Here is a 7,414-nt window from a genome sequence, read left to right on the forward strand (position 1 = left end):
TATCTTCATTATGTAGTTATGTTATAATTTAAGTTTCTCAACTTTTGTACATCTGAATGTGTCTTCCTTATGCTTTCATTTTCTAAGAATGCGTCCTGGCCTTTCTCTTGGTTTCCCTGCCCACCCCTCTTTTAATTAGACTGTTCTACACATCATTATTCCTCTATGCACAATACATCCTTTTTCTGTAGTGATCTCAATATTTTTCCCTTAGCCTCTGGTTTGCTGTACTTTATGTGGTTTTCTTTTTACTTATCCTTCTGGCAGTTCACTGATATTCTTTGATCTATAAATTTATTCTTTTCACCAAATTCTAAGAATTATTGGTGTTACTTTTTCCATTGTGTTTCTGACCCTTTCTTTCAGTCCTCTCATTCTACATTTGAGAGATGCATATGTTAGACTGATATTATCAGAAAGGTCATGGATGTAGGTTATTTTTCTCCCTCCCTCTCTCTTTTTCACTTTTTACTTCTGTGTTTGATTTTCAGATTAGGTCATTTCTTTTGACCTTTTTTCAAGAACAAGGATTATTTATTCTTGCAGCTCCTAACTGGACTGTCATAATCTAGTGAATCATGTTGAGCTTTTCACTTCTACTATTTTCATTTTTAAAACAGGTTTTATAGTAAATGTTTTTGGTTGCTCTAAAAATAAGAAGCACTTCAACGAGGAAAGAAAAAAATGTCCTTCCACGAGGGTCTGTGCTGTATTCTAGGTGTCTTCAGGGCCCCAGGATCAGGCTGGAACCCAGGTCTCTCCACCCGAGTGTGAGGAGGGGGCTAAATTTTGTCCACAGGCCTCAGGACGGTCTTGCCTAGGCTGGGGGCCGAGGCTACAGAGCTTGCAACTGCCCACTGCTAACCCCTGCCTTTTAAGGGATCAGTGGATTGTTGCTGAAAAAGCATGTAGTCCATAATCCAGTCAGACTTCTAGGTGGAAACTTCTAGGCGGCACTATTTTAACACCTCAAGTAGGAAGCAGAGGACTAAGGACAATGATAAACCCAAGGAGAGGACCCTTGAAGATGACGAAGAGGAGAGAAGGCTCAACGACAGGACGGAAGTACTGGGAGCATCTACTCACCTTGTTTGTCATCGCTGTCCTCATGAGCTGGCTGATCCCGCCCAGCACTAGCAGGGGTACCATTTCCTGGACAAACTTTGTCCACGAGATGCTGGCCAGGAGCCAAGTACAGAAGGTCCAGGTGGTGCCCCACAGTGATGTGGTGTAAGTCTATCTGCACACCGGAGCCGTGGTGTTTGGGTGGCCTCGGCTGGCCTTGATGCACGGAATGCAGGTTTCAAATACTGATATATTTGAGAGACGCTTCCAGCAGCTGAAGATGAGCTGACTATCAAAGGCAACGTCAGGATCTCAGTTTCCTATAGGCTTAGGGGCTTCTTTGGAAATGCCCTCTCTGCCTTGGGGATGACAGCAGGGGGCTCAGCCACCCTGTGGTATATTTTGCGTCTGGCTAGAAAGACTGGAAGTGAAGGAGGAATCAGTGCTTTCAATCGGATTAAAATGGCTCCTCGCGCGATTGCGGACGCCACAAACAGGGGAAAAGCAGTCAGCCCTTGTTGCCGGGCCGGCCATGGTGGGAAGGCACTGCGAGCCAAGTTGATGGTGCCGGCGGCACTGGTGCTGTTCTTATGATGAGCCGCCCGGAGTCGGTGGAAAGAGGCCTCCGCCCAGGGCCCCGCACCGTTCACACCGACGAAATTCTCGCGGTGGGCAAGAAGCACTCCACCAGCACGTCCTGCTCCTCCAGCACCAAGGACGAGCAAATGCCCAAATACCTTATGGTGGAAACACATGAACTGGGCACTCCCGACCACGTCGTCGTCCAGACGTCCACCGAACTCACACGTTGCACAACGCCCAGCTGGGGCCCAGCGCCAGCGTGCGGAGCGGCCTGGCCACATCCGCGTCTTTGAGGAGTCTGCGTGGAAGCCGTGCTGCGTGGGAAGCCGTGCGCATGTCCAGTTCACCGCAGCCGCCGCCGAGAGCGTCATTGCCACGACTGCGCCAAGAGCAAGCTCCTCTCCAAGGAAGAGCAGAAGGGGGTTGCGTTTCTGAGTCAGGCAGTGCTCTTGTCTGCAGGCTGCTGGAGCACATGGAGGCGGAGAGGAAGATCTCCATTACACCAGGGACAAACGCTCCACTAGGCTTTTCTCAGACTCTCCCCAAGAGACCAGCGCCTCTTCACCATGAGCCGCTTTTGGAGCCAATGTGCATGGCCCTGGGCGGCCGTCCCCCTCGGGAGACCACCTCTTTTAACAAGGTCACTTCTGGCGCAGGAGACCCGCAGCTACTACTATAGAGCTTGCAGGGGGTAGGGTGGGAGAACCAGCCATGGGGGTCCAGACTTGCTGGGGCTTACTTGCCCCCCAGCGGGTCATTATTACCACCAAAAGCCTCCAGGACACACTTCCCTCCAGAGAACAGAGGTGATAAATGTGAGAGGCACTTGGGCCTTTCTTCTCCTAGTCAGGGTCTAAGGGTGTCTTTCTGCAATCCATCATCCTAATGTGTCCTGGGTCCCAGGAATTGGGAGGGAAATAGGGGTAGGTTCTTAGTACTTAGGAGTTGATCTTGTCATTGGCCTTAGTGTAAAGACATAATTTTATGGTCATGAATTTAGATATAAATGTAATGTGTTAAAATAAGACAAGACACCCATATGCAAGTAGCCATAAACAATTGGAAATACACACTTTGCATTCATTCATGAGCAGAGAAAGTATGAAGACTGAGAAATAAAACGTGAAGAACTCAGACGTTTAATGAGTAAGAGAAGAAAGCAGAACTGGCTTCCAGGAAGTCAAGGAAAATGTGGGCTTGGAAACAACTATTAGTCTTGTGATTTGTGAATCCCTGATAGTTTTGATAGTTCAAAGTAAGGAATTTGGAAGATGGGGGAGTTAAGGAAAGAATAAAGAGCATGGAAATGTAGTGATTGTGAGATATTAATCCTTAGATATTAGTCATTTAAAAGGAGGGCTGTAGTTTAAACATAAAATGACAGCATCAGGGTTTAGTCGTTATCTCTGTATTAGTTGATTATTTACCTGTTTGATGAAATTAAAAGTTACAAAGGAGAATCGGAAATGAAGCATACAGGGCTCAGTTTGGGCTATAACTGAAAACTTAAGTAGAGAAATTAGTTTTTGGAAGTAGTGCAAATGCTTTTTGGCCTGAGGCTAGAGGGTAGGAAAAAGGAGCTACGAAAGTAGAGAATGAGGACAGACATCACTTTAGATAACTTTGATTTCTCAATAAATTAATATCAGTGAATATGAAACTAAGAAAAGTGGAAAAGTTTTGGAACACATATTGTGGAAGTACTGCCAAAGATGATGGAAGTATTTTCAAAATCTTTTAGGGCCTAATAGATCTTAGTATCATTCACATAGTAAGAGCTCAAGATGTTGATATATGATATTCATGAGATAAGCATTCTGTTTAAATAAGAACAAAACTAGACCAGCTAATGAATTATCCATAATAAAGAAAGCTGTCCTAGAGGAGAACAGATTTCCATCCTTCTTCCTCCTAATTCTACACTGATGATTTTTAAAACATGCTTACACATAAGTTTATCATCACTTATTATCCAAAGTGATTTTTAAAATCATTTCACTTGAGCATAGTTCCTGCAGAATATATTTTCCTTAATTCCCCTACAACTTTCTTTTTCTTTTCTTGATTATTAGCTTTTTATTAAGATCCAAATATATATAGCATATGAGGTAAACAAAGTTTAAAGAAATCACCATTCCAATAAAGCATTCTTTTAAAGTCTAACATTCATAAATACAGAATACTGATATATTATGCATTCTAGTAATGATGGACAATATATATAAGTAAAAAACTCTGTACCAACAATCTAGGTTTGTATAATTAAGATATTGTATAAATTCAATTCTGCAGAATTTCTTCAAATAAAGGTGTTATAAGCATTCAGTTGTGACAGAGGCATCATCCTTTGTATCAGACCACACAAAGATATCCCAGAATGATATCAACTTAAGTGTACATAAATTTTTTGTAGTCCTTTGAATGTGTAAAGCTGAATCTATGCAAAATGTTCCTCTTCTGCTTAAGAGGATATGACTCTTACACAGATGTAGAGAACAAACGTATGGACACCAAGGGGGGAAAGTGGTGGGGGTGGGGGTAGTAATGGGATGAATTGGGAGATTGGGATTGGCATGTATACACTAATATGTATATAATGGATAAATAATAAGAACCTGCTGTATAAAAAATAAAATTAAAAGAGGATGTGACTATTTTTGTGTGGTAATAGGACACGTGGATGACCACGGCACAGCCACGAAGAGTTGTAATTTACCCTTCATTTCTTGAGAACAAAGTCCCAGGGATTAAATTTTGAAGGATAAAATCAGTGGAAATCTTTAGAAGAAACAAACAAAAAAAACCCAGCTCAGCTAATGTTATAGTTAACATTGTTCACATTAGTCATTGGGATTGTTAACTGAGAACTTCAAATTAGTTCAATTGAACAACTAGACTTAGATTACATGTTTATCCTGATATTATAAAGCAAAAAATATGAAAATTATATTTCCCTAGTTTTTAATATTTCATTACCTTTCCTATAGGAGTTCCTCAATTTTTTTGCCAAATTCTCTATCCCCCCCAAAAATAATATTCTGCTATAACATATATTAGAGTTTTCTTTTTCCTGAATTTCCTTTTATATTTCCTTTTTTCTAAATTTTTAAAAAAAGTTATTTATTTTAGTTATTTAGTTTTGGCTGTGTTGGGTCTTTGTTGCTGTGTGCGGGCTTTCTCTAGTTGCTGCGAGCGGGGTCTACTCTTTGTTGCGGTGTGCGGGCTTCTCATTGTCGTGGCTTCTCTTGTTGCAGAGCACAGGCTCTAGACGCGCGGCTTCAGTAGTTGTGACACGTGGGCTTCAGTAGTTGTGGCTCACAGGCCCTAGAGCACAGGCTCTGTAGTTGTGGCACATGGGCTTAGTTGCTTTGTGGCATGTGGGATTTTCCCGGACAAGGGCTCAAACCCGTGTCCCCAGCAATGGCAGGTGGATTCTTAACCACTGCACCACCAGGGAAGCCCTCCTTTTCTATTTCTTTTCCTTTTTTTTTCTTTTTCTTTCCTCCTACCTTCATTTTGTCTTTTCTTTCTTCCTTAGAGGACCATATTTCCCCCTTTAAATATATTTTCTTTATATTTTTTCCTCATCTCCAAACATTGTCTCTATTACCCATTTTAGCATATTGACTTTGTTACTGTAACTTCATATTAAATGCTTATCTCAAATGTTAGGTGCTCTGGGGCAATTTATATTCAACAGTGAGGCACTGAGAATCAGCTTAGAACTTCCTTCACTACACACCAGCCCCACTGCCACATCACTGATTGATTGGGTCAGGACCAAAAATAAAGAGAATTTTTGGTTGTATTTGCTTTCCAGAAAATAACGTCACCGTTTGTTTCTATTATAATATAAGTTTGGTTGCTATCTTTCTAGATGTTGAACTAGAGAATGAGTGCTGGGCATCAAACTACTTAGATCAAATCATCTTAGCTTCTTGCTTTTTCATGGAGTTAGGAATGTGGGCCCTACCTAATTCTTTCCAATGGATAAGCAACAAAGACAACAAAAAGGAGAACTTACTTATTTTCTTTGGTTATTGGTCAAAAATAAATGGTTTGCAGGCTTTCTCTGCCTTATAAACCTTTAGGTCGTAGCAAGTCATGTGGTTCAGTATAAACTGGCACATGGAATAAAACTGCATTTTATTCCATGTGCCAAAATGGAAATGCAAAATCAGGGCTAGAAAGTTAGAAATAACATGAATGAGTAAATATGTAAATAAAGGGAGATGAGATATCTCAGTATAACCCAAAGATGTCTTTTTTTTTCCTCTTTTTAAGTTTGTACTTTGGGTGGTAGAATTAAGCTGCCTCACTCATTTCTTTTGATATGAATTCACTTATACTAAACTGAAGGACTTTGAGACTCACAAATGGATTTTTCCAAAAAGACTCCTCCGATTTACATCATGCACTCAGAGTTCAGTTCAGGATCAATGCTTTCATTAGTGGAGAGGCTCTATCACTTTCTGGAAGTAATAGTTCCTGGAATGGTAAAACATTTCACATTTGATATTGGTGGTAAACTAGAATTTATGGCTTATCCTGGTTGGCACTGACAGCCCCATATTCCCTCTCCAGCCTGACTGTTGCCCTGACCAGAAAGAATATGTTTTCACTGTTTAGCCAAGTTACCTCTGAGATGGTTGCCAGAGTTTAGGAAGCACTTATCTAGCCTTCTTCAGTTTCACACACAAAGAATGAGCGGGTAACATTTACTATGAATAAATCAATAAGACTGATGTACTAGAAATGCTGTTTGAAAAGGGCAGCAGCTTTCTAAAAGCTTTGGAAGCTAACTTTTAACTTTAGAGAGAGAGGTGAAAGTTGAAATTCAGATAGTGGGATTATAACCATTATCCTTTTTTATGTGTATAAGAGGAACTATAACTCACTGGGACTTACAGCAACAGTAAGAAATTTTCCAAGAGATGAAGAAGCATGATAATCACTCATTCGTGCTTCAAGACATTTTGTTCATTCTGTTTTTAAAAAAGCTGTTTATTTTGTGCAGTGTCCATGTATTGGTCTGGAATTAGAATAAACCTTAATATATGACAATGACTGTAATAGAGCTATGAGAGCAGAAACCATTCTTTATAATTTTGAAATGTAGGGGCTTCCCTGGTGGCGCAGTGATTGAGCGACTGCCTGCCGATCAGGGGACGCGGGTTCGTGCCCCGGTCCAGGAGGATCCCACATGTTGCAGAGCGGCTGGGCCTGTGGGCCATGGCCGCTGAGCCTGCATGTCCGTAGCCTAAAAAAAAAAAAAATAATAATAATAATAATAATTTTGAAATGTGATTCTGTACAGAATCGACTTTCTTTAATAAAATCAGAGAATAAATAGTAGACATTTCTACCCCATAACATATTATTTCCTGATTAAATAATAATCACAAGGTACGTTTTGGTAAGGATATTTATGAAGCAATAATTTGTGACAGTGATGATACTTTTTGGTTTACAGCCCTTAAAGAGGTACTGGAATTTTGACTTCAAAAAGCATTTTGGGGAATGCAATGTTTGTAGCTATAAATAATAAGAAGAAATTGCAGAATACAAAATAACACCTGTGGAACATTTTTGAAGTATTTTACAGGGAAATGATCTATTTCTAGAATCAGTGAAATATTGGTACTGCAGGTAATAGAGCTAATCCATTTTTAAAAACCATGTTTAGAAGATAAGGAGTATAGAGATACTGGTTGCTAAAGCTTACCACAGCTCCCCAAAAATGTTTATTCTTCTACATCAAACTTTG

At 40.5% G+C, this 7,414-nt stretch overlaps 1 pseudogene; it reads left to right on the plus strand.

The window, feature by feature from the left end:
• Positions 1–423: 423 nt before the first annotated feature.
• Positions 424–1,659, plus strand: LOC132518281 (paraplegin-like; annotated as a pseudogene).
• Positions 1,660–7,414: the final 5,755 nt, after the last annotated feature.

Source organism: Lagenorhynchus albirostris, chromosome 3, assembly GCF_949774975.1.
Source record: "Lagenorhynchus albirostris chromosome 3, mLagAlb1.1, whole genome shotgun sequence".
Lineage (NCBI taxonomy): Eukaryota > Metazoa > Chordata > Mammalia > Artiodactyla > Delphinidae > Lagenorhynchus > Lagenorhynchus albirostris.